This window comes from Sus scrofa, unplaced genomic scaffold, assembly GCF_000003025.6.
Source record: "Sus scrofa isolate TJ Tabasco breed Duroc unplaced genomic scaffold, Sscrofa11.1 Contig26, whole genome shotgun sequence".
Classification (NCBI taxonomy): Eukaryota; Metazoa; Chordata; class Mammalia; order Artiodactyla; family Suidae; genus Sus; species Sus scrofa.
Window position 1 is genome coordinate 140,023 of NW_018085136.1, and position 19,839 is coordinate 159,861.

Sequence of the window (19,839 nt, forward strand, 5' to 3'; positions counted from 1 at the left end):
GCTGGTACAACCACTATGGAGAACAATATGGAAGTACCTTAGAAAACTATCCTTAGAACTACTAAGTGACCCAGCAATCCCAGTCTTGGTCATATATCCAGACATAAGTTTCCTTGAAAAAAACACATACACCCACATGTCCATTGCAACAATATTCGCAATAGCTATGACATGCAAACAACCCAAATGTCACTCGACAGTTGCTTCGATTAGGAAAAGTGGTATATCTACACAATGGAATACTAATCAGCCATAAGAAATAATACCCTTTGCATCAACATGGATTTAACTAGAGACTCTCATACTGAGTGAAGCAAGTCAGAATGTGAAAGACAAAAACCATATGATATCACTTATATCTGGAATCTACTATATGGCACAAATGAACATTTCCACCAAAAAGAAAATCATCGACTTGGAGAATAGACTTTTCATTGAGGGGGGCCAGTGACATTGGGATTGATTGGGAACTTGGGTCTAATAAGTTCATACTATTGCCTTTGGAATGGATAAACAACAAGATCCTTCTGTGTAGCACTGGAAACTATCTAGTCATTTATGATGGAGCATGATAATATGAGAAAAACAATCTATGCATGTGTGCATAACTGGGTCCCATGCTCTGCAGGAGAAAATTGACAGAAATTTATAAACCATCTATATTGAGAAAAGTAGAAATCATTATAGCAAAAAAAAAAAAACCCATATCCTCAATGATTGCTGTTGTCAGTTTGAGCATGTGTCAAATTTACTTTTATAATTTTATCAAAATTAAAATATTAAGAATCTAGACAGTATACCATTTAACAATAATCCAAAAAATAGGAATAATAAGAAAATAGAGACATCTCACATAAGTACCAAGAGTTATCTTACATAATTAGACAAAGTTAAATATAAATTAGTAAAAGTAAATTCCCAGTAAAAACCCTGAAGGCATAGCTACAAATCCAATCTGAAAAAATAATTTAGGGAGGCAGTTATGTTTTTGCTGGAAAACAACTTTTTCTACTCTAGTTCTTGCACACAAAAAAATCTATGGCGAGGCAGGCCAAAGTTTATCATAAGAGGGTTTAAATGTGTTATACCTGTGGTACTTTAAATTCAACTTTTCCTCAATCACTTGAAAAGTTAAACAAACTTAAAGAGAGTCAGTTGGCCAAATAAGTCATCTGATATGCTACTGAATGCTGAGAGTCTATTAGTCTATTAAAGGCCTTCTTCTGTATCATCTGTGTACTTGAGTATTTTTTTGGAGTGCAGACAGAAATTCCAAAGCATCAATATTCTTCAATGCCTGCTCTGTAGTGGATCATAAGAAGTGTTAGAGCTTGTAGTCTTTCACCTTATTTAGTTAAACCATCAGAAATAATTGACTTTGTCCTTCAAATCAGTTGTCTCTTTTTCTTCTCTAACAAGGAAATTATTATATTCAAATTCCTGATCAATTTCATTCCCCAGATTTCTAGCATGAACTCTAGGTTCTGGAACCTTTCCTTTGTAGTCAAGGCCCTGTACAGATCATGAAAATATTTCTTTAATTGGAATGAAAACATTGTCATCCAGGCTACCTTCCTTTCTAACCAACTTTATTCCTGTGTTATTGCCATGTTTAGAGGGACAGTTTGGACCACATCCCTCTGTGCCACTGCCTTTGTTGCCTTAGGTGTTGGGTGTGTGTTTTGATGAATGTTCAACTAGATCAGTTGCTGGCTCAGAAAGGTGAGTTTTAGAGACTTTATGCAGATTTAACAAATGAGAGCTCATATTGATAATATGTCTTATCAAACCTATTGTTCTGTTGACTTACTTGCCAGCTTCAGCATCAACATGAGGGGGCAAGCCTAAGAGGGTTTCTTGTCCTTCATGCCTAAGGTTTTTCAGGGCCCTGTCTATCTGCTGATAAGTTGCTCCATGAAGACGAGTCACAGCTAGACACTTTTTCTGAGATTTTCAATGGCAAACATAAGCACATAACATACACTGGGAAACAGTTTTAGCCCCAATTTTTTTCTTAAAATAATCACACCAAGTTGGGTTCTGGAACTGAGTGTCTTGTAAACTATGTTTATTTTCTGTTAAATCATCTGTCCAACAAAATGCTCCTCTTTAGTAAGGACCGAAAGCTCTTCTATCAAATGAAGTTCTTTTCTTTCTCTAAGTTAGTAACTACATGGTGCTCTGGCTCTCCATCTTTCAAAAATTTGAAGTGAACAGTAGTAACACCGAAGCAAAATTTGTCATTGAACCACTTGTGCATACTCAGATTGTGGAGTGTGGTTCTTGTGACCAAGACATTAGGTGATGGGGCTTCCAGTCTGAATTTGGAATATCATTTCATGTTCCATGTGGCTAAGCATCTGAAAACTACCTCTTCAAGTTTTAGGCTAATATGCCCTAAACAGATGAGACCCCCTAATCTGAAAGGATCCCTGCACAACAGTGTGAGGTTTAAGTATTTGTGGAAGGCTTCTATGCAAAGAAACAGCTTGCTCTAATTCTTGTCCTTTTTCCAAGCTTATTTTGATGAGGAATTTCTGGTGATTCCTACTTTTGAGGGTCATCTGAACTGTCTTTAGAAGGGCATGAACTTTCTTAAGTCAAATCTTTCACCACTTCCTGCTTTGGTTAAAAATGTTTAGCTACAGCTTCTTCTTCAATATGATACAGATTTTTTCCTTGCTTTTCAGCAGGTTTATCTGCAGTAGCACCTTCTCTGGTTTTTCAACAGGAATATCTGATTCTTCCTGATTTATGGCTTCAGAATAAGGCAAAGGAATTTTTACTTGCAGTCATGGTGGCACAGGTGGTTTGAAATTGGATCCTTGGGAGGATTTTGGCATTTGTGCTGGGTCTGTTATCTCAGAAGATTTCAGGGCTAAGGATTTATGTCCTTCTTTGGATGGACGTTTTGCTGGTGGTGAGTGACCTCATACAGCTAATTTTTGGTTTAAAACTGGTGAAATAGTTCCAAGACGTTTAATAAAAAGTGTTGTCAGAATATGTTTGGGATGGTGACTTCATGACTATGCCTCATCTTTGACCTCAGTTTGTGCTCTGACATCACACTCAAGCCTTCAATTTCAGAATCCAGGTTTCTATTTTCAGCATCTATTGCCAACCCAGTTGTTTCTTCTTCATAGTTTGCCTGACATGAGCTTCACAGTGTTTTCTTCCAACTGTCCAAAATTATCTTGCTGCAGCATACTCTGATTGCTCTGGCCAACAGGACTTTTGTAATACACCAGGAATTGGTTGCCAGCCTGCTTGATAAACTTCAATACTTGCAGTGTATATGTGATTTTCATACTTTCAATAGAAATCAGTCAGTCTCCTCTCTGAAGATCTGCAATTTCAGCAGGTGAGTTTGGGGCCTCCATGTAAATTATGAGGTACCCAGCATACCTGTCAGTTGACGGGACCAGAGGAAGTGTAAGTCCAAAACTTTGGAAATTTCCCTTTATTAATTCAACCATCTTAATAGAACTCCTTTGTTTTTCTTCCCAAACCCCACTGCTCAGCTCAGGTGTGCAATGAATATTTGCCTCTCTATCATAGGATCCAAAAATATGTAATCTGCTATATTCTAACACTGTAATTTTAAGGCAGCCCTAAGTAAGTGTCCCTTGTTGTATATGGTTATGCCTTCTTCATTTTCTTAAAATCCTTGCAAGGCTTGGAATGGGAAAAATGGCTTAAAATTAATCTTGTAGCTTGGGAGGGTGTACTTGCACTTGATGATTTTCTTGTGCTGGTAGATGATGATGGAGGTGAGCTGGGGAATGGGCCACCTTTCAAACTGGGAGCACACCTCAAATTTGATCAGTGGGTCCTCCACAAAAGAGAAGAACCAGTGGGTGATGGACATTCTGGTGAGGAAAAAACACAGCCTCCTCATCACCCCAGACAGCTTGAGGAAGAGGTAGGTGGACTTGCCAAAGACCAGGTCTACATTGATGGCCAAGTGGAAGCCCACATTGTACTCCACCTCTGACTGCAAGGCCAGCTCCTCAGGGGATGTGTCAGCCAGTTCTCCCCCTCAGGGCCATCAGGCTCCCAGGTGGCTTCTCCACCACTGGCTGGAGAAGACAGATGGTCTTGTTGAAGGGCATAGTCTTGCCCAGGAACACATTCCTCAGGCTCAGCCCCTCCGGCAGTCAACCATGTGCTTGGTCTGCAGCAGCTCCTCAAACTCCACCTGGATTTTCTTGGTGACCCAGCAGTTGTCCAGCACTGTGTCCCACAGCTCTGGGAACAGGAACAGGATGGTGACATTGAGGAAGAAGCAGTTCTCTGATGTCTGTGGTGCAAGGGTCTCAGGGCTCAGGGTCACACCATGATCACAGGCAGCTGGAGGTTCTCCTAAGTACCCCTGCCACCATAAACATACTCCCACATACATCCCAGCACCTGCTTGATGTAGCATAAGCCCTCAGCCACACTGGTAGCCTCCTCAGGCAGTGGCTTGGGTTGTTTGTGGTAAAGAAGCAGGAACTAGGTGAGGAGCTTGAGAAAGGAGACAAGCACACTAATACCAGGATTATGAGCAGCAGCCCCATCCCACCACCACTTCTGCCTGGGGCTCCAGGGCCCTTGCCCTGCACCCACTGCACCTCTTTATTCTTGCTTCCCTCCCCACTGCCACCATCTTGAGGACATGGGAAGAGGGATTGGGAGAGCAGCTCTGTCAGCCTCATCTGGTGGCTCCAGCCCACTTGAAGCTGTGCCCAAGCCTGTGGCAGCCCATTCTTCCTCAGACACTTCCAAAGGGGGCCGGCAAGATGGAGGTGATGGGGGCGGGAGGGGGAAAAATAGCACCCTCCTCTGACCAATGCAGTACATTAAGGACAATTGCCTTTTAGAAGATTTCAAATCATATACTTTGTGATCATAAGCTATAAGGATACTGTACTCTCCATTGTCAAGTTTTCATACTAATATTGGGAATTCCTCTTATCTGACAAATGAGTAAGTTGATTTGTTTATATTTAATAAACATTTTAATTCTAAAATAGTATTTCCTTTAGGAACCCCCAGATAAGAAAAGTAGAGAGCCTAAGTGTTTTTTGGCTATTAGATTACTATATACTATAGTGCTTTGATTTTCTTCACTCTAGGCTCTGTTTTTTTTATTATTTTGTTTTCTTTACAATGAAACTACCTGAAAGAGAACTGGACACTGGGAGTCTAGAGGCCACAATAATTTATTCATGGTTTTTAAAAGATATTTTAAAAGGTTGCATATTTAAACAACACCATGTCTGCTATGTGCCAAAAGGAATATTTTACATAAGTAGAAGACTGAGTAAAAGTCCTTGTCAGCCTTGATCATGGGAAAGAAGAAATTAGGGTTAAAAACATTCTCATTTCTATTCTGTGCCAGAGATTCTGGGGACTTGCTTTTAACCACTTTCTGTGATTTTCTCATGTACTATTTACTTCATAAATGTTTTGTTGTCAGTGGGTTGGATTTTTCTATTTCTGCAAAAAACATTTTTGGTATTTTGATAGGGATTACACTGAATTCATAGATCATTTTAGGGACTATTGATATTAAGAAATATAAACAATAGTAAATATTCCATCTGATGAATGTGTTTCTATTTGTGTCTCATAATGTTTAAGGAAAGTTTTGCAGTTTTTAGTAATCAAGTCTTCTGCTACCTTGCTTAAGTTTATTCTTTAGTACTTTATTCTTTTTAATGCTTGTTGTAAATGGAATTATTTTTTTTAATTTCTCTTTATGGTCTTCACATAAATTCAACATTATTTCACAAAAAAATACTCTCAATAAATTGGGTACAAAAGGAATGTAATTGCATATAATAAAGTCTATATATGACAGACCCACAGGACCTATATTCAGCATTGACAGGTTGAAATATTACCCATTAAAATCTGGAGCTAGACAAAAATGGATATTCCCTTCAAATATTTGCAACAAAGAACTGTATTAAAAATTGCCTTAAAAATTTTAGTGTTTATATGCCAGATAATCTCTGAGGTTATATAATTTTATTTAATTTTACACTCTATAACAGTGATTCCAACAGTAGCCAATTCCTATTCTTTTGATCTCATCTTAAACATTACATTTAGAAAAGGCATTATATTTAGAAAAGACTAATTCTGATTACATTATCCACAGAGAAATTTTCCCTCATATGTCTGTTATTGTACTATATTTGTTGTCTTCTGTGCACTAAATAAGACTACAACTACTTTATTAAACTGTATTACTCCTAATTATCTGACTCTATAATCAGAATATAGATTGACTACTGAAGGAATTTTCATATGATTTTTCCTTGTTTTTTAATTTATTTTTAATAATGATTTTCATTTTTTTCCCTTGAAGCTGATTTACAGTATTCTGTCAATTTTCTACTGTACAGCAAGGTGATCCAGTCACACATACATGTATACATTCTATTTTCTCACATTATCATGCTTCAACACAAGTGACCAGACATAGTTCCCACTGCTATACAGCAGGGTCCCATTGTTTATCCATTCCAAAGGCTATAGTTTACATCTATTAACCCCAAATTCCCAGTCCCTCCTACTCCCTCCCCCTCCCTCTTGGCAACCACAAGTCTGTTCTCCATGTCCATGATTTTATTTTCTGTGGAAAAGTTCATTTGTGCTGTATATTAGATTACAGATATAAGTGAAATCATATGGTATTTTTGTTGTTTCCTCAACCACAGTTCCATCTGTTGCATAAAATGGGTACCTTAAGTTTAAAAAAATAATAATTGGATAAAAAAAGCATTATTATGGAGTTCCCGTCATGGCGCAGTGGTTAACGAATCTGACTAGGGACCATGAGGTTGTGGGTTCGGTCCCTGCTCTTTCTCAGTGGGTTAACGATCCGATGTTGCCGTGAGCTGTGGTGTAGGTTGCAGACGTGGCTCGGATCCTGCATTGCTGTGACTCTGGTGTAGGCCAGGAGCTACAGCTCCAATTCGACCCCTAGCCTGGGAACCTCCATATGCCACTGGAGTGGCCCAAGAAATAGCAAAAAGACAAAAAAAAAAAAAAAAAGCATTATTATGTCTAAATTGGTGATAATTTTTTTTTGCATTTAACCAAATGTATGGCAGAGTAAATTGAGTATTAAATACAATGAAAGCAAAATTTGATAGATCAGGCGATGGAATACATAGTGGAGTTAATCTTCACAAAAACAAAGTAATTGAGCCGCTATTTTCCTCTTGATTTTTTTTTTTTGTATTTTTACCTTTTCTAAGGCTGCTTCCTGTGGCATATGGAGGTTCCCAGGCTAAGGATCTAATTGGAGCTGTAGCCACTGGCCTATGCCAGAGCCACAGTAATGCCAGATCTGAGCCACATCTGCAACCTACACAACAGCTCACAGCAATGCCAGATCCTTAACCCACTGAGCAAGGCCAGGGATCAAACCCATAACCTCATGGTTCCTAGTCGGGTTCATTAACCACTGTGCCATGACGGGAACTCCTGCTCTTGATTTTTAAAATTGTTCTAAACCTGTTTTTTTCTCCATGTTACATTTTATCTGACCCTAATTCTGTAATGTAATTCATTAGTATCTTAACATACAACTGTATTTAAAATTTTGTAGAAAATTCCTGTGAATTTATTTAAGCAAGAATCAGTCTTGGACAAATTCCAGTTCTAAGACAATGATAAATAAGTTTAGATGGGATAATATGTCTGGCGATCTTTTCCCCTTGTGGGGACAATATAATATCCTTTTAAGAACAGAAATAATTTTTTCTGAAGGTTCTTTATTAGGCTTAAAGCAATGCATTAAAAATGAAGAAAGAGAAACAGCGCAAGAATGTAGCATCTTGAAAACTCAAATCAGTTATACTGTCCAGACCATTATGAGAGAATGAGAAGACTAAATGATTAAATGGTAGTTTTCTATTTTGAAATTTGAGGAAAAGAAATTATTTGAGATAAATTTTCCTGTGAAATGGCTAGTTCCTACCTTCCCATGTAAGCAGTGGATTTGATCATCTTTCTGATAAATTATTCAAATATGTTGAACCTTTGATTTTAGTCATCCTGGTATTTATTTTAAACAATCTACAGTGCAATTAAAAGGTCTTAGGAATAATGAGATTATTTTCCATGGAGAAAATGAACAGACAGCTGAATAAAATAAAATGAAATCTTTCCCCAAAGATATAAGGCAAGGGTTAACTGTAGGTTGTCATACTGGATGAAAGAATTCCAGGTTTTAATGAGTAACTTAAAGAGTGTTCCTTCAGACTGTGAAAAAACTTCCACAAGGTAAGACTAACAGTAAATACTAGGAACCAGACTTCATAATAGTTTGATTTTCTTCATTATGCTAAAAATTAAACCATTTGGAAATGAATTAAATTTAGATTCCAGTTCTCAATTTTTATCTTTTAAAATTTTGTGATCTCAGGGAAGTTAATGAGATGTACTGAGCCTCATTTTCATCAAGTATAAGAATGTCGTTACAGTTCTTATGATGGTAAATGTTAAATGTGACACATTAAATTGTGAGTGATTGATTGGACTCCCCAATAAGAGCATACAGTAGTTGAGTAATAAATCAAAGAAGATTCAAAGAGAATCATTTGGGCTACTTTAGGATAACATATTGTTGGAGGGCTGACTAAACCTGGAAGGAAGTGGGGGTAAAGAATGATCAAATTTGTGGTATATGTTGAACATAGAAGCAACAGAATTGTTAAAGAAATGAATAAGTAATATCAGAGGATGAAAGGGAGTGCAAAATACTGTATTTTTTTTTACTCAGCAATTATATTGAAGGTAGTACCATTTAATGATGTGGGTAACACTTTTTATATTATGGAAAATTTTAAAGTTTGTTTTATAAATATTAACTTGATATCCAACTGTAGTTGGCTAAAAATGAATATTTTGCTTATGCAAAATTTTAAATATGGTAGAGATAGAGGGTGGAGACACAAAATTAGTTTGCTTCAGTATTTATTGTACAGGAAAATGAGGAACAGCCCTCAGATAGAGGTCTAGTGAGTTCTGAGACAATCCAGGGCAGAGACCTCTTCATAGTTTGATCTGCTTACAGGGATTATGTAAATAAGTATAAGTGAGTCTCTAGTATGACACTTTGTGACTTTACCTACAGCATTTTATGGAACTCTTCCATATTTTCTTGTACATACACTTTTCCTTAAAAACTCAGCTAAAGCACTGCTTCGTACAGGAAGCGTTCTCTTAGTCTAGTTTGACCGCTATATTCTGATACTGTGACAATTAGCATTGGGTTAATATTCTTCTAATAACACATATTACATTGTCCTGGAATTGTGAGATCCCTCATTACATACAATATCACTAAGAATAGAGAACTGTGCCTCATCAACTTTTATCAATTATATCATCACAATGTCTATGACATATGGGACTCAAATAAGTTCTACATATTCCTTGTTTTAATTGAATGGATAAAAAAGATAAAACTTGTAATACATTTAAAAGTTCCCCTCCCCTGTTTTATAGATAAACTGCTTCTAATATATGAAGTCAGCCTTTGTGCAGACAAGATGGAACCAAGGAGAAAAGTGATTTATTTCATCCTCTGGACCTCTCACAGAATCCAAATGAACAAAAAGTCCTTTTTGCTATGTTCTTGCTATATATTGTTACTGTGTTGGGAAACCTGCTCATTATTACAACTATAACTCTCAGCAAAACCCTGAACTCACCAATGTTCATTTTTCTTGCTAGTTTATCACTTATGGATGTCAATTTTTCCTCTTCCTTTACTCCAAGATTAATTTCAGACTTACTCTTTGGGGAAAATACCATATTCTTTGAATCTTGAATGACTCAGCTTTTTACAGAACATGTTTTGGTGGATCAGAGGTCTTACTTTTTTGTGATGGCCTATGACAACTACATGGTCATCTGTAAGCCCTTACATTATTTGCTTATCATGAGGCAAAGGGTGTGTGTTGTGCTACTGTTGCTGTCCTGTGTTGGAGGTTTTTTGCACTCAGTAGTTCCATTTAGCACTATTTATTGGCTTCTATTCTGTGGCCCCAATGTCATTGATCATTTTTAGTGTGACGTACCCCTTATTGGAATTTGTCTGTATGGACACCTATGTTATTGGCCTTATGGTGGTGGCTGATGGACAAATGATGTGCATTATTGTGTTTCTTCTCTTACTTATCTCCTATGGAGTCATTTTTCACTCACTAAAGAATCTGAGTCAGGAAGGGAAGAAGAAAGCACTCCAGACCTGTGGTTCCCACTTCACTGTGGTTGCCTGATTCTTTGCTCCCTATATTTTCATTTATGTAAGACCTGCTAAGACCTTCCCCATTGAAAAATCATTGAGTGTGTTTTTTACAGTCATACCCCTATGTTGAATCCATTAATCTACAGTCAAAGAAATTCTGAGATGATGACTGCTATGAAGGAACTCTGGAGAAAAAAGGCAGATAAAGTAGTAGACAAATGCATTATACAACTTCAAGAAACTAATTTAACATAGGATCAATTTCTTTGAAATGTAAAAATCTCTATAATCTGAAGCAAGCTTTCCTTTTCACTAAATTAACCAATGAATGAAATGTTCATTAGTGATGACAATTTCCCTGTTAAAATTTAAACTGTAAAATGTCTGGTTTATCACTGCACCAAGGGATGTGGAATTCATTTACAGTAGGGAGTCAAAAAATAATATTTAATGAATTATTCAATGAAATTTTTATACATTTACACCAATTTTAATAAATTTCTACAGTTAGTTTCTTGGCTTTCTCCTTCTTAGTTTAATTTAGGTCAGAGTCTCACTTTTATATTCATTCTTTTTATTGTACTAGGTAAAATAGCTAATGCTATGTGAACCATTTTCTTTATTTCATTCTATTTACTTAAAATATGAAAATAAATTAAAAAATGAATTTCCATCATGGCAGAGCAGAAACAGATCCAACAAGGAACAATGAGTTTGTGGGTTAGATCCCTGGCCTCGCTTAGTGGGTTAAGGATCTGGCATTGCCACGAGCTATGCTGCAGACTGTAGAAGTGGCATGGATCTGGCATTGCTGTGGCTGTGGCATAGGCTGGCAGATACAGCTCTGAATAGATGTCTAGCCTGGGAACATCCATATACCACGGTTGTAGCCCTAAAAAAGACAAAAGACAAAAAATATGAAAATATTCATGTAATGTTTATTTTTTTAATCAATATTGAAAATGTAACGGATAATAATAAATATTAAAAATAGAACACATGAAAATGTAAAGAGAGTAGAATAATCCTCCTAAATATCCCAAATCATTGACTCTAAGTTTTTCCAGATGCAGTCACTCTTATATTAAATATCATGAAATAAATTAATTAATTTATCCAGCTTTAGGAAGGATTACGCAAAAATTTTCTTTGCCAGTGTAGACCACTCTAAAACTAACTGGCCATGTAAGCATTATTGCTCTTGGAATAGTTTCCTATCATCTTGACCATACTTAGGTCTCTCTTTCTTATTCTTTGTTCCACATTGGGTCTGTATTTCCAAAAACTCAATGTTATACAGCTCTGAGTCTTAATTCCCTGACAATAGCTTTCTGAGGGTCCAAATATTATTTTTCTATGAACATGAGTCCTCTATGTCATGAAAGAATTTCACAAGTCTCAAAATGTAGGAAATTATTCAGAAGAGGTATAGGGTGTGTGTTTTGTTCAACATCAAATATCTCAAAACTAGAATAAAACTTGGCCCAGGATAATGCTTAATTAATATTTACTGAATGAATGACCATCATATCTACTCAACACTCTTAGGAGTAATAACTTTGGTAAAAACAAACAAACTAACAAACAAACAAACAAAACTGGTTAACTGGAATGCCTCTGAAATGGACAGCATTCCATTCTTGGTGATAAACTGAAATGGAGGATTTTATGTCTGTTTGGTATATGTGAATATTCTTATCTGAAGACACTGAATCATGCCTGTCTAGTTGAAGTAGTAAGAATTTAGTGTATGCAATCAAATGGTTTAAAGAATCTTTGGAGAGTTTGGATCACAGAGTCTAATCTGAGTTACAATTAACAAGTTGAAGAAGCATTCCTGACAGGTCAGTTTTGCTCAAAGAGTGCTGTTCTATTATCCCAATCATGTTGCTACTGGCTAAACTGACCTCAGAACCAGTCTGAGCCTCAGAACTACTTGGCCTCCAATAACTCATATCCATGCAAAGACTTTCACAAATGCTTCTGGTTGTCAGAACCCAGATTATATGTCTTATTCCAATTAGCAGGGGACATTGGAAATGTTGTTCTTTGAATTTTACATTGGTAACATGGATTCACAGTTTTTAACTTAAAAGCTTATGCAGGCTGCACTTTCTATAGTGGCATGCTCCCAATATTCTCTATAGTTGGGGTTAGAATCTAATAAAATGGGTTTCATTAATCTCGTAGATATTTGTTCATTCCTAGAAAAGTTCAGATTATTCATGTCTCTACCTTCTGCGGGGGAAAAAGCAGAAATAAAAGACCAGGAGGAATATGGAGAGAGTAAATTTATGGATACCATGGAAAATTATTCCTATATTTATTGATTCTGATGGAATTCATACTGTTTAGTAACTGTGGTTAGTGATAAAGTATAAATATAAATAGATAGAATAGTCTTTATCTTTTGAAAGTAGTATAGTATAGCATGTAATTTGGAAGTATGTATCAAGGAGCCCTTCTGCTTTCATTTTGATGTATTTATTAGATGGATGCTTTCATTAACTAACTAAAAAATATTTTCTAACTTTACTTGCTCCAATTTTAAGGAAATGTTAAGTGAATTCCAAGTTTGCAATGTTCAGCAGGGTTCCTGTTTTGTACACTTCTTCAACCTCAGCTGGTTCTATTTTCTTCTATTCTTTTCTATTCCCTTTAGGTAGAGTGACATTTCAATATCTTGAACTCACCAAGCGCTTTTCAACATCAGAGGCTAACACATGTAACAATGCTTCACAATGTAGTTTCTTTTCATCTGTTGGTTTTCAGCTAAGATAAGACTTTTCATAAAGAATTTTTCTGATTCCTCATTAGGAAGTCTGATTCCACAGTAGACTTCCTCTTTTCTGTCATAGTACCCTCTGTTTTGTTTCATTAACAATGGCCTTATTAATTTGTCACCTTTAATATAAGGTTAACTTGCTCTCTACCCATTCAGGATTAATCTTTGGAAGCAGCAAGCAAAAGAACTAATTGTGCAATAACAAAGATCCATCAACCATCAGGTTGGCTACTATAGGACTTCTTGAGGCCTTAGCTAAGTTCATGCCTATGCCTACCCATCAGTCAAATTCACCAACCCTAGATCCAGCCTCACTCACCAATGAGGAGTATCATACCTGGGAAAATGTGGGGCATGCCCTTGTCCACCTATGAGCAAACATCAGATTCAGGAGCCCTTGGCCCTGAATCTAGAGATTCCAGGATGCATTTCACCATAGAGTGTATTGGCTTAACTCCATTATCCCCTGGTTCATAACCCTAAATAACATATAGAATACAGCCATGGGGAAATTGTTGTTTTTTAGTCAGCCACATCAGAATGTAGCTTACTCACCAGTGGGATGACAGCCATAACCCTTCAACCAGAAAGCTGTCATTAGTACTAAGTACTCTGTTGCACATCCTGAGACCCTGGGAACTGGCTCAGATCATCAATCAATGATACTTGTACCAGGATACAGCATCATTCACAAAAAGCCCATTGGGCCCTACCTGCAGGGAATAGCCTCATCAAACCACAGAAGATACCACCCTTTGCAACACTATGCCTTGCAGCCAGCTTGCCAATACCCAGTCTGAATACAAGCAGGCCACTACCACACTATAACACCCTGGAAGATCATTGCCATTGGTAGAATGACATTAGCTCTGGGACATAATTGTGCCCTCAGCCAGTGTAACAGGGAATGCGCTCTGACTACCAATTAGGCACACTAGGCCCATGTCCATTTGAACTTCATAGGGAGTTGTTTTGTGATCCAGTCTCACTACTATTGGGCCTTCACTGGGACTGGGACTCCTTGGTCATACAGCTGGCCATTATAGAAACTGGCTCCATCCACCATTAGCGAGTAGCAATCACACATACAAGGTCTGTAAAGCAATAGGACCAGTGTCCAGCCCCATCTACCAGTGTGCCCAAATGAGCCAACCCACAACAACTTGGATCTATGAAGCCCACATAGTGGACATCACTAGAGAATATAGCTCTGGATACCAGGATGGAATATGCTAATGTGGAATTTTTTATATAAGTCCACTTCTTCAAGATCGGGAAATATAGTGAAAATACCAAATACATGGAAATAAAACAGAAAATGAGGCAACATAGAGATGTATTCCAAATGAACAAGTAATTAATAATCCAGAGCGTGAGTTAAATTAAATGGAGAAAAAAACATACCAACAAGTGAGTTCAAGGTAATGATTGGAAATATGCTCAAATAACTTGAGAGATGATTGGATTAACAGAATGAAAAGTTCATTTTTACAGACTTGAATATCCAGAGAATAACCAGAAAGGGATAAATAATATAATACTGAAATAAAAATCATACTATAAGGAATCAAACATATATAATATGATAGAGAGGAAGAGATGAGTGAGCTAAAAGGCAGGGTTTTAGAAATAATTAAAGCAGAAAATGAAAAAGAAATAAAAATAAATTAGGACAGCTTAAGTGACTCTAATACTCTAGAAGAGCATCAAGTGTTCTAACATTTGCATTATAGGGTCCCAATAAGGAAAGAGAGAGAGGAATGGGCAAAAAATATATTTAAAGACATAAAAGCTGAAGCTGTCTCTAACTTGGGAAAGGAAACACACAAGGAAGTTCAGAAAGTACAGAGAGTCCAAGCAGAAACAACACAACAAGACACACTGCAATTAAAATAACAAAAATTAGCAAGTTCCCACTCTAGGGCTGTGGCTTAATGATCCAGTTCTCTCTGTGGCATTGTTGGTTCTATCCCTAGACTGATGCAGGGGGTTAAGGATATTCCATTGCCCTTGCTGTGGTGTATGTCACAGATGTAGCTCACATTCTTTCCCTGGTCCAGGAATTGCCACATGCAGTGATTGCAGCAGGAAAAAAAGAAAAAAGAAAAATGTAAAGACAAAAAGAGAATATTAAATGCATCAATGGAAAAGCAATAGGTTTCTTATAAGGCAACTCCAATAAAATTATCAGCTAACTTTTCAGCAGGAACTCCACAGGACAGAAGGGAAAGGCACCACATATTTAAAGTGATAAGAAGGAAAACCTACAACCCAGAATACCCTGCCTGACAAAACTTTATTCAAATTTGAAGGAAAGATTAATAGTTTTACAGAGAAGGAAAAGCACAGAATTCAGCACCATGAAACATGCATTACAGACAAAGTTTAAGGGATTCTATATGCAAAAAAGGCCATAATAAAGATATAACTATCACGAAAGTATAATCTCATTGGAAAATGAAATTATAGATAAAAGTAGTAGATCAATCAGTTATAAATCTAGTAAGAAGATCAACAGAAAAATGTAGTAAAATCATCTACACCCACAATAAGTAGTTAAAATTCAAAAAAGTAAACATAATGGGGATGAGGAAATATTCAGAATTTTAAAAATTCATTTAAATTTAAAACATCAGCAAATTTAATCACATGCACACACATGATAGCAACAAAACATATACCTTGTGTTAACAAGAAAATAAAACTCTATTTTTTATGTATATTTATTAATATACATACAAAAAAAGAGAAAGCTGTTCAAACATAACAATAAAAGTAGTCATCAAACCACAAGAGAAGAGAACAAAAGAAAATAAACAAAAATGAACTACAAAGAGAAAACAAAGTCAATTAACAAAATGGTAGAGGGTATAGAACTATTGAGAGTTACTTTAAGAATAAATGTAATAAATACTCCAGGCAAAGACATAGAGTGGCCAAATGGATACAAAAAATTCTCAAATATCCTACATAAGTTTTATTTCTGATCTAAAAAAAAAATGGGAAAGGAAAAATTTATTCAATAAATATTTTAAAAAAGAAAGCTAGGCTTGCAATATTTGTATCAGACATGATAGAATTCATTTATTTATCCTATTTATTTATTTTTTGTCATAAAAAATTGATTTTTTTTACCTTTTATTTATTTTTTTCTACAGTATAGCATGGTGACCCAGTTAGACATACATGTATACATTCTTTTTTCTCACATTATCATGCTCCATCATAAGTGACTAGACATAGTTCCCAGTGCTACACCACAGATTTTGAAACAAAGAGTGTAACAAGAAACAATGAAGGACATTACATAATGATAAAAGAATCTTAGAAAAAGATTGAATAGTTTTAAATGTATATCAATAGATATTAATAGGCATAAAGGATAAAACTAACACTATCTCAATAATCATGGGGATTTTAACACTCTACTTATATCAGTGGATGATTATTCAGACAGTAAACTGTTAATGAAATACTGGCTTTAAATGACACTTTATATTAGATGAATTTAATATGTATACGTATATATATATTTATTTATTTATAGAACATTCCATCAAAAAGTAGCAGAATACACATTTTTTTCAAGTGCATGTGGAACATGATCCAGCACAGATCATATAATTGGCTGCTAAGAAAGTCTCAATTAAAAAAGGTTGAAACCATAGAAATTTAAGGGATCATAACAGATTACTATAAATAATTATTCAATAAACTAAATAGTGTATAAGAAATGTATAAAATCCTAGAAATGTGCAATATCTCAAACATGAATCAGGAAGAAATAGAAAGTATAAAGAGATTAATTGCCAGTAGTAAAACTGAATCAGTAATTAAATGAAGAAATCTCCCTAAGTCAAGAGTCCAGGACTAGATCTATACAAGTATGGATTCTACCAAACATTAAAAAAAATAGTGAACACATTTTTATCAAACAATCCAAAAAAATACAGGGGCAGGAGCATTTCTGAATTCATCCTATCATACTAGCATCATGTTGATACAAAAACCAGACTAAGATATCACAAAGAAAAGTGTAAGTCAACATGACTGATGAACATAGATGCAACAGTCTTTAATAAAATATTATCAAACTGAATTCAACATATACATTGAAAGTATCATACTCTATGACCAAAAACTAAGAAAATATATCATTTACAATAACAAAAATTCCATAAAGTTTCTGGGAATAAATATAACCTGGAAGGTAAAGGCCTATACTAAGAAAATTAAAGGGCACTGGTGAAATAAATTGATGCTGACACAAAGCAATGGAAAAATATACCATGTTTATGAATTGGAAGATTTAATATTGTTAAAATGATGATACTACTCAAGATACTCTGTGGTTTCAATGCATTCCATATCAAAATACCAATGCCATTTTTCGCCAAATTAGAACAAATTATGTTATTTCTTATGGAAACACAGAAGAACTTAAATAACCAGACATAAGACAAAAGACAGACACATAGATTAATAGAACAAAATATAATTGTTGTTTCTGCTATCAAAAGACTAGCAATGGCAGTTTCAATATTCAATAGCCATGTGTCCTTTAAGACAGCACTACGCCTTTATGTCCTCTCCCATAAAATAGAGTAATTAAAAATAAAAATTAAAATTAAAAAAATAAAGTAACATTTGTTCAAGCAGCTAGCCTACAAGAGTTGAACAAGACAGTTATTACAAAAGTGCTCTATAATGTATGATTCAAAATTGATGTGAAATAATGGTATTAAACATTATTTTAAACAGTGTCTACAAGCACAAAGTGAGCTGGAAAACTGAATTATCATAAGAAAAAATGTTTTTAAAATTGTATTTTTAAAAACTATATAAAATATAAAGTGTAATTAAAATAATTCACGTAGTCTTTTTGGGATATGTTTTAGCAAATTCTTCCAGAATCATAAACATGTTTTGATTCCACACCCTAGTAATGTCAACCCTATAAATTATTCTAAAAATGAAATGAGATGGTATGTTTTATAATAGAATATGATGTCAAGTCATTTATTATAATTAAAATTCAAAAATATCTAGAATGTTAAATAATGAGATATTTATATAAATCAGACTGCTACAAATTAACAGCAGTGTACCTTGAATAAAACACTAAATAATAATATAAAGACATAGATGGTGAAGCCTTTTTATAGTATATTAAATGAGAAAAACAAAACAAAAAAACCCTGTAATAACCCTTCTCATTTGTACAGACATTGTAATATAATTCTAAAATCAAGAAAGGAACATATGAAAATGGTAGAGAGTTTTTTTTTCAATGCATATCTTGAATATGAACTATAAGAAGATTTAACACCAAAAATCAAGTTTAAACAACACTATATTTTCAATTATCTAAAAAGTTCAGAAGAAGAAGATGGTGTTTGAAGATAATTTTATGATCTATCCAGTGTATTTAATTTGCATAGGTAGAAGAAACATTATAACAACATGGAATATTATACTGAAAATATTTAGCTACAGTAAACAAACAAAAATTAGTCATATCATTGATCCAGCCATCTAGGATCCTCTCTTTTCATTTTGATATTTTAATTTCATATACTGCTATGGAAAACAGCTTGTTCTGTTTACATTTATCCTGGAGGAATCTGTGGTCTTTCTTGAGAGCTATATACTTTATGTGCTGGAGCTACAAAGATTGCCCAGGGCTCCTCAAACAATGAACTATGGAATCTGGGCTATCTCTTAGGGCTGTGACCATGGAACTTTTGCCTCCTCACTCTTCCTATTGGTCACTATTATTTTTCCATTTGTTTTGACAAAAAAATATTATAGATCAATCATTTTGAAAGTAATAGAAATGCTTGTTTCAAATTTGCAGTATATATAATATACAAAACTATATGGGAAATTAGTAGCAAACTGCTTTGTCATTATAAGTAGTGTTTTCTAGTTATATTTTGACATTAAATTAATAGATAAAATCCCATTCTAGTAGTTCCCCTTGTGACTCAGTGATAACAAACCAGACTAGTATCCATGATGATGTGGTTTTGGCCCCTGTCCCTGCTAGGTGGGTTAAGGATCTGGCATTGTCATGAGTTGTTGCATAGGTTGCAGACATGAATCTGATATGCTATTGACATGGCTGTGGCATAGGCCAGCAGCTGTAGCTCTGATTTGACTCTGAGCCTGCAAACTTCCATATGATGTGGGTGTAGCCCATAAAAGGAAAAAAAATCCCATTCTAATACTCTCCTTTTTAAATTCCTTGACTGCTCTGAATTTTCCTCCAGAATTATTTTTTAGGTCAGCCATAAAACATTCAGCCTTTGTTTGTCTAACTAAGCATATTCCTTTCCTTGAAAATCTGGGAAAAATAACTTCTTCACATTTTTTCTATCCCCTCAATCATTTCTTAGTGATTTCTAAATGTTTCACTTTTATACTCATTATTTTGTTGGAGACCACTGAACTGCTGAACTCTTCAGAATGCAAACTTGGTAGTGCAAAATCACGATAAGCCAATGAATGATTGTGATGGTAAAAGCCAGATAAACATGTTTGCTGATGCAGAGTTCTAAAGTGCAGGGTCTTCTGTCAAAATAAAATAAGGGGCTTATACATTAACTATGTCATTCTGTATGCAACTGCACTATATCCTAAATGTATACACCTGTGACTTTTATTGCTAGCAGTCTCCCTAAATCTCACTAAGAGGTAGCTTGGACACTCCCTATGTCTGCTTTTGCTCACTACCCTAAACACCTCACTTTCTGTAATAAAAGTCCTGTGGGATAAAGCCCAAGGGCCTTTTTTCAGA

At 35.3% G+C, this 19,839-nt stretch overlaps 1 pseudogene; it reads right to left on the minus strand.

Annotated features, from left to right (window-relative positions):
• Positions 1-1,209: 1,209 nt before the first annotated feature.
• Positions 1,210-4,559, minus strand: LOC100514976 (annotated as a pseudogene).
• Positions 4,560-19,839: the final 15,280 nt, after the last annotated feature.